Source organism: Atractosteus spatula, chromosome 17 (assembly GCF_055471065.1).
Source record: "Atractosteus spatula isolate fAtrSpa1 chromosome 17, fAtrSpa1.hap1, whole genome shotgun sequence".
NCBI classification, from domain to species: domain Eukaryota; kingdom Metazoa; phylum Chordata; class Actinopteri; order Semionotiformes; family Lepisosteidae; genus Atractosteus; species Atractosteus spatula.
Genome location: NC_142722.1, coordinates 5,480,208 through 5,488,894, shown reverse-complemented (window position 1 = coordinate 5,488,894; position 8,687 = coordinate 5,480,208). Strand labels below are relative to the sequence as shown.

Sequence of the window (8,687 nt, the reverse complement as noted above, 5' to 3'; positions counted from 1 at the left end):
ACCACAGCGTCTGTAATGACCAAAGTACCGTGATTATTTCTAAAGATGACCGGTTACATTTTTTTTTTCTGATCTGGATTGATCCGTTCACAGCTGACCGAAAGACGAGTGGTTCCGAGCTTCCCGCACTGCGAGGACTCTGAACTGGGAGGTCAGGGCATCTCGGCATTTGTGTTGCAGGCAGTATTTCCGTCATGACCTCTGCCCTGTGGATTCTCCAAACAAAATGCTCATGATGCCTGCAGCACCGCGCGCTTCAGAGCGATCGGACATCAGAGGGATGATTCATCGACTTTTTTTTAGAGCGGGCACCTCTTACACTGAGACGCCAGGGATGTTTAACGTATTTTTGCGGGTTATGGTTTTCTGACTCACAACTTACCCCCCCTCCAACAGAAACATATGTACATGAACACAGGCATCACATACGGTGAGCTGGCATGTCGGTTCCGCTCTCGGGGCAGTGACTCAGGGCATTGCTAGGCTGTGCGTCGCCTGGACCGGACCACACGTGCTGTAGCGGGACGAGAGAGATGTGTGTGAGGAAGGGTGTGATGGTAAAGATAGACAGGTTAGTCACAGTCGTTCAGGGGCATTTGGGACGTATCAGGGCTAAATTAAGGCAACATGGAAAACATTTCCCGTCATGAAACATGCCTCTGTAATGTTAGAGGCCAAGCTAACAGTGCGCATTACTTTTTTTTTTTAAATAAAGAAAGCGGATACAAGGTTAATGCGAGAGCCGGGTTTTAAGTAAAAAAAAAAATTTTAAGAGAACGTGCTTACCGGAGTCCCTAAAAATATTTTTTGTTCAGTTTTTGTTTTAAAATCGCACTTTCGTCTCTTTTTTTCGCCCCTTTTCCCCCTTAAAGGCCCCTTTAAGACTAACCCGTCCTCTTCGGGAAGAGGTTATTTTAAAAAATGAAAATGCTGAGCAGGTGAGGAACCACTGAAGAGACCAGACCAAACTACAGGTAACTAACTCCCCCCCCCCCAAAAAAAAAACACAGGCTCTCGTCTCATTTTGGTTTTCTTGGTTTATTTTTGGTCTTTTTTCGCTCTTTCCTAATATCGTTGCAGGACAAGACGAAAATCAATATCATTTCCATCACTGAGACAGACCAAGGAAACGCCTGCTTGGATTAGATCAGGAAAACGGTGTAAAGCGGACTGTTCACAATTTCACGAACACCCGTGACAGACTTGATCACACAACCGTAGAGGAAGGACTACGCCTCACAGATATTATCTGAAAACACCCCCACAGTGAAAGTATACTTTGAGAAACTGTGGTAAAAGCCACGCTCAGATTTAGCAACGCTTGATCTAAAAACAGAGATATGTAAATAAACGTTAAGGTAATTAAACAGATATAGAAACGGACTAAAGTTTGAGCGTTTCTATGTTAAAGATGGGGGAGACAAACTCTAAAATGAATCTAATATACAATACGATTAAGGACGAATTTCTGATACAAGTTATACAGCAACGGGTGGCACGGGTTCTGTGTGTGTGTTTTTTTTTTATTAAGAACAGGGCTTGTACACGATTTATTGGCCAAACATCATCTCTTCCTCCCAGGATTATTATGTTTCAAAAAAAGACACAAGAAGTTACTAGAACATTTCCTAATGGCCTGTATCTATCAAACGGGGCGTTAAATAAACAGCCGCACGCAAACAAACGGATTGAATGGGGTAGCGTGAAAAGGGTACTGCGCGGAATTGATTATGAAGGCAAAACAGGGCATCTGGGTCCCCGTCACCTGCCGGTTTGTGGGGTCATTCTGGGACCATCTGGACAAGCTGGTGACTCCCCACGTACACCCGCAGTCGCGGGGGAGGGGTACGGATTAATCAAACGTGTAAGGCGCTTCCTACAATAGGGCGTTCTTCTAAGCAAAATCACAGGATACTTCTGTGTTTGCCGAACGGCACCAGACGAGCCACACACTTTCATACAGGACTGATTAGTCTTCTGATCCCGGCATTAAAACACATCTAGGCTTAAGCTGAACACCGTTTTTTTCTTAGTAAATAAACCGAGGCGCTCAGTTACCACTAAGCGTTATTAGAACGCGTCTAGAGTAGTGTTGTGTGTAACAAAGTACAAAGTTAATATCTCGCATTTCGACTGTAGTTTATTTCTTGATCCAGTTTTACGGATTCAAACATTATGAACTCGGCTCTGCTCTCCCGCTATTTCTGACATCTTCCTGATTCACACCGACTCCTCGTAAGACGTCAGCAGTGCTGATCATCTGTTCAAATCGTCTGATCAGCGGACGCCTTTATTGGCAAAAAGCGAATAACCCAGTGATGTAAGTCCGCTTAGTTTAGACGTTAATTTGCGGCAATTTATAGACAGTATGTAAGGCCTGTTTTGTCTTTAGCTGAAATGGAGCCAGCTCGCAAACTCATACACTTCTTAGAACATGTTTTATTCTATTTTGAAATATTGGTATTTTAACTGCGTAGATAAGAGTGCGCACACAATGTGATCCACTAATTCATTAGCTCTTTTCTCCATAACGCGAGTAAAACTTACAATATCATTTTTTGTAACACTGCTCTTTAACAATAAAGGCAATGTTGGGTTTTATAGTTTAAGAGTTTGTGCGTGTGTTTTGCAACATTTGCATCGTTTAACAGTGATAGATTCTATATAATTATATTAACTGCTGGAATGTAGACGCCTGCGAATAATTTGGATTCTTTATTCTAAGAGTTACGTTCTGTATGGCAATCTCATGGTTATCATGTCGAAAACAACTTCATAATTAAAAACAATCATTTCAGGGTAATATTTAATCATAAAATACCATCAGCCAATACTAAGGCCCTGAATATGTATTTCGGGTGTCAACGTTTTGATGGTCAAACATTCTTGTCTCCTCGTTTCAGGACAAGCATCTTAATGAAGCAACGTTCATTAAGAAGATGCAGTGTTCCCCGGCTGCAACAGAGGAAACTTTAGACGAAGAAAATATTTTTATAGAACGTAGCCTCATTTACTGCAGCCGGTCAGAGCGACAAGGGTCTGAACCAGAGCAGACTCTCCTAAAATTCAGAATAGATTCCAGGGGTAAATAAATAAAAAAAACAGACACTCAGAAGTGAGCAGGAAAAAACGAATGAATCAATTTGGATGCTAAAGGACGGTGGGGTGCCGGGCAGGCCGAGCTATTTCAAAGTCTGTAGAGCCATCTAGCGGTGAGAAGCATGCAATGCAAATTCGACCTTTTACTCTTCCGACACTAAAGCGTGTTGCTGTTTTTTTTAACCGAAAGGAGACGTCGTGGCTGTTGATAACGATTTCTTAATAAATTAATTGACTCGATTGTTGCGATAATTGCTTAGCTAATTAGCCAACGGTTGTTCCAGGTGTCTAATGGTTGACGGAGATGGTGAAAGACCTGTACCCTCTACAGAAATTAATTCCTTAAACGATTAAAAAATATTTCTATTAGGGTTACTACCACTCTCCATGTTGATAATGGGGATGGCCCTGTAAGAACCTTGTGTCAGAGATTTAATGTTATTTGTCACTGTTGTGGAAGTAAGAAATTGTGGCACCCAACATCAGGTTATAGTTTTAGTCTTTGTGAAATATTTCCAAAACTTCAACTTCCAAAATAAATACATTTTATTATATTAAAAAGAGCATTTTCTCAGTCTTTCTTACCCAAAGAGGCGTACATCCAGTCTGCAGATTTCAGATGTACATATATGATCTAAACATTTTCAGTGTTATTGATCAAATCACACACAAAAAAAAAAGTTTGTTCAGTGGGAAACTGAGGAGACGTATTAAGCGTGGTTCACTCTCAAACAGATACAGGCCACTGTGACACTCTCCAGTGTCAGAGAAACCCGGGCGCCCCCTGTGGAGAAGATGACGGGGATCCTCAGTTTCACCTCTGCAGAGGTCATCGAGGGGTCATGCCCTCCGCTGGCGGTGCACTGGCTGTCGTGACACTCCGCCCTCTTGATCAGAAACGGAGACCTGATGGGATTCTTGTCGTCGCTAGAAACCGAACAGGCAGGTGGCTTTAGACACAGTCGGTCATGTGCAGTCAAGGATTTTGCAAACAAGAATCCAACTTGAATAACATTCCTACCTTGAAAGCTATGTTACTGTACACCTACAGAAAGTCCTGATTTGCACTTATCTGTTGTAATAGTAATAATAATAATAATAATTGCTTACACTTATATAGGGCTTTTCTGGACACTCCACTCAAAGCGCTTTACAGGTAATGGGGATCCCCTCCACCACCACCAGTGTGCAGCCCCACCTGGATGATGCACCAGTCCTCTCCCCACACACCAGCTCTCAGGGGGGAGGAGAGCAGAGAGATGAACCAGTTCAGAGATGGGGATTATTAGGAGGCCATGATTGGTAAAGGCCAGGGGGAAATTTGGCCAGGACACCAGGGTTTCCTACTCTTTTCGAGAGACGCCCTGGGATGTTTTAGTGACCACAGAGAGCCAGGACCTCGGTTTGATGTCTCATCCGAAGGACGGCGCCTGTCCCCATCACTATACTGGAGCATTAGGACCCACACAGACCGCAGGGTGAGCGCCCCCCTATTAGTCCCTCTCACACCTCTTCCAGCAGCAGCCTCAGCTTTCCCAGGAGTCTCCCATCCAGGTACTGACCAGGCTCACACCTGCTGAGCTTCAGTGGGCTGCCAGCTTTTAATTGCAGGGTGATGTAGCTGCTGGCTATGTAGGCTATTGTAAATAACCTCCATTATATGCATCAGGTCTCAACATCTGCAGGATGAAAGCTGTTCTTGGCAGCAATATTAGTAGGTATTTAAGTAGGTCTGTTTCAGGGGTGCATGACTAGTACTAGAAGGTAAGTACCCCAAAATCAGGTTTAAAAAAAAGAAACACTTCCTAATGTTCCAATCAATTAATTTAATTCAATGAATGCTTCAGTTAGGTAATTAAATTGGACTGGAATGAAAACCAGCAGGTGTGGGGACCTCCAGAACTATGACTGCATGACTGAGAACCCCTGTATTAATGCTTTAAAATGCCACCTTAAAGTCTTATAACTGCTCATGAGGCTGATGAATGAGGATCTAGACATCCCTATTTACAATGGACCACTCTGCTTGAACCAAAAGGGTTGAAGGACTAACTGGGCAGTTCTTAAATAGCAAATGAAATTGACCTGTATAAACTGAGGCACTCACATGTATATCCAGTTGCTGGGGTTTCTGGAGTTTGCATTCTCTGGAAGGATCAATGCGATTTGATCAATCCAGGCTTTCACTTCCTCTACTGAAAAACTGGGACCATCAGCATGGGAGGGGGGTGGTTCTGCCCCTTCCTGACCACAGGTTTGGAGCAAAACAGCAACTCCCAGCCACAGCTGCACCTGAGGGTGGTAAAAGAGACCCAGGTTTTTCCAAAATCTTCAAGAGAAGAAACATGATATGAAAAGATACTAAACTCCACTGTAGTCCTGGAGACATGAGGGTTTTCTAGCTCTGTTGAAAGAGGCTGCACCTGAAGAACTAAAAGCAGTTCTTGAACTGGTCCATTTAAGACAATAATGAGTAGATAATCAGTTCAACAGGACCTGAGCCGAAATGAAAAAACGGCAGACACACAGGCCCTGCAGAACCAGGAATACAGAACCCCTGCTGTATGAAATTTAAGAGCTACTTGAAGTATATCTTAAAGAGATCACTGTACCCAAACCCACTGGAACACTGTCCAAAACTGTTGTCCAGTCCCTTGGTATTGTCATGGGTGTCGGAAGGGACGAACCGTGGAGAGGCAGGAGAGTGGAAAAAGACCCATATGCGTAGCAGCGGAACGGGGGATTAGCCTGGGCTCAGCAGGTCAGGGTTCGTATAGAAATCAATGCCCTCAGGCAGCGGATGTGGGGCGACCTGGATGCTAGGCAGGTCTCAGGACATCCGAACATCAATGCTGAGCGAAGGTGAATGAGTGACCCAGAAATATATAGCCCCAGAGAGAGAGACACCAGAAGGACAGCAAAGCACAGGAAACTAGGGACAGGACAGAGTAGGAGCGCCCTCTGGCTGCAGAGGGCGTGACAGGTATACTTAGATTTTCAGAAGCTCTTCAAATTTTAAGGAACTCTGTAATTGCAGATGCTAGGCATTCGAGGTAATCCATGCTCTTGGGTTAAGAGCTGGTTAGTGGTCAGGAAGAAGAGGTTAGAAATATGGTGTAAAAACTCAAATTTAGGTTCTGGAATAGGATCACCACTCTTCCTAATTATATCAGAAATATCAAAGACATAGATCCTGGAATAGTTATCAAACCAGAAGGATTTGTGAACTTTATTGAAGCTGTGTAAGAAATTCAAAAAGATTTACTTTTGGATTAAGAACAGAGTTCCTCATTAAGACCTGGGCCAGCACTTGACAGAAGACATTTAATGTAGACAAGCACAAGGTGTTTCATGCAGGCAGGTTAGATTAAAGAGGTTACTTATAAAGACATCATTTCTCTTGATCCAGATGAAGATATAGAGTTAAAAGTTTGGAAATGAAATCAAGGGATGGTATACTGAAATTGTATAATGCACAAGTCAAACATCATTTACAAGATACAAGAATAATACTGCTTCTGTGGCGACAATCCGGATAAGAGCAATGAGCTGCCTTCCTGGGCTCTATGGAATGTCCTATTCAGACTAAAATAATTACACTTCTCTCTGCTTGGACCAGAACAATTATGAATAAGACAATTCAAGGATTTACACAAATGCAGACTATGGGAAAATGCATTTAAATGTGCACTTTAAATTGTAGTACAGGAGGCATCTTTACAAAAAGGTTTGCAAGAGGAGGACTCAAGCTCCCCAGTCTTCTTGTTAAAGCTGATACACTAACTTCTTTCCACAAATGGCTTGATGAGATTTCTTGACCCTTGATCAAGTAGCTACTGAAATACTACACAGACAGGAGGGTCTGAATGGTGTCCTTGTCCTTATAAATCACAGGTGTTCTTTCTCTCCTGCTTTAAATCTGGTGTCCAGACAGAAAGAAAATGGAGGGATTAGAGATGGTTACTGTCCAATACAAAAAGCAGAGCACCATCAGGTCTTTGAAATGTGTGTGCCTATGATGTCCTAAATGGCTGAGTTTATGACACTTTATGTGGAACAATTCCAGTTAATCTGAGAAAAAAATCATTCAAGGGCTTTACATGTTTGAAGGAACAAAAGCTTGCCATACCTTTGTCTGTGATAGAAAAGCCATTGGACTTCTTTCTTCTCTTCTTCTGCAGTTTTGCAGTCTTCGAATTGGCTTATGACTTGAAAGCAAGTGACCATCCCTTTATATATAGTGTCTACATCACAGGAATGAAGGGGGCAGCAGCTGGGCTTCTTGTTTTCCAGTCAACAGTCCCAGGTTGTCCTGGGATAAAGAGGAAATTTCCATAACTGATGAATTCGAGGTAGAGCGCGCCTCACTGCATGTTCTTTTCATTCAGCCCTCGAGATTTTGAAAGCACCTGTGTGGTGACACCTCTGTTAGTCAGAAGCAAAATGGATTGAGAAACGAGCTAATTCACACAGTGTCGAGGAGCATCAGGTTACAATATTTACTTCAAAAAGCTTGAGAGGGTGCCAATTTCCAGAGCCACCAATTATCTCATCTGCCCTGCAACAGGACAAAATTATGATTTGCATTTGAGTTATTAATTGCATATTTTGCTTTATAGATTACATTAATCACTCATATAGTTTATTACTCTTCTACACATTGTACTTTTGAGAATGTTTCTGGAAGATGAAGACACCTCTTAGGACAATGTTTCATAGTCCTAATTACAGAGGAGAGTCAAACCCTTTGACTAAACTCTTTGTTTAGAAAGACATTTTAATTGAACAATTTTCATCATCCTCAAGGTAATCCAGGTGTTTGAGTGGGGCTACTTCTGTGTTGAGCTCTGGGTTTTAGAACATTCCTTAGTAATGTGTCCTGTTTCAGTAACAGGGTTTTTGCAATTTCAACCGTCTAACAACTGCCACGTTATCTTGAGAGTGTATTGCAAAATATGGTTTAACGGTTTACTTACAGGCTAGAGTAATTTGTCATTAAGAGCAACAGTTCCATGCAAATTGTGTTACTTTTGTGGCAGTATCAATATGACATTTGTCCACAACATGGAAAAATGTGTATGTGAATGAAATAAAAGCAAAGGGGGTTTTATTTAGCCAGCTCAAGGAAAGCCCCCAATCCACTCACTCTTATAGATCATCTGTTTCTAAAGATTAGCAGAAATAAACAAGACTTCTGTTTAATTATCAGAACTCTGCCTTTGAAGGCCCATGGGTATTGGTATGAGGTCACAAAGGATTACCATCACCGCGGTATGGTGACTCTGTGGCTAACGATCTGCAGCTGTGCCTGGGAGGTTGCCGGTTTGAATCTTGCGGCCGGCAGGGGAATCCTACTCCGTTGGGCCCCTGAGCAAGGCCCTTAACCCCAACTGCTCCAGGGGCGCTGTACAGTGGCTGACCCTGCGCTCTGACCCCCAGCTTCTCTCCCTGTCTGTGTGTCTCATGGAGAGCAAGCTGGGGTCTGCGAAAAGACAAATTCCTAATACAAGAAATTGTATATGGCCAGTAAAGTTATTAAAATCACTGTTCTTTTGTACTTAGAAAGCGGTGAGTTATAGAAGTTGCTG

At 42.7% G+C, this 8,687-nt stretch overlaps 1 long non-coding RNA gene across 1 annotated transcript; it reads left to right on the top strand.

The window, feature by feature from the left end:
• The first annotated feature begins 434 nt into the window (after positions 1 to 434).
• LOC148818899 (uncharacterized) lies at positions 435 to 3,574 on the top strand. The gene is made up of 3 exons (XR_016094360.1): positions 435 to 571; positions 873 to 974; positions 1,081 to 3,574. It is a non-coding gene; the product is annotated as an uncharacterized LOC148818899 (long non-coding RNA).
• The last annotated feature ends 5,113 nt before the right edge of the window (positions 3,575 to 8,687 follow it).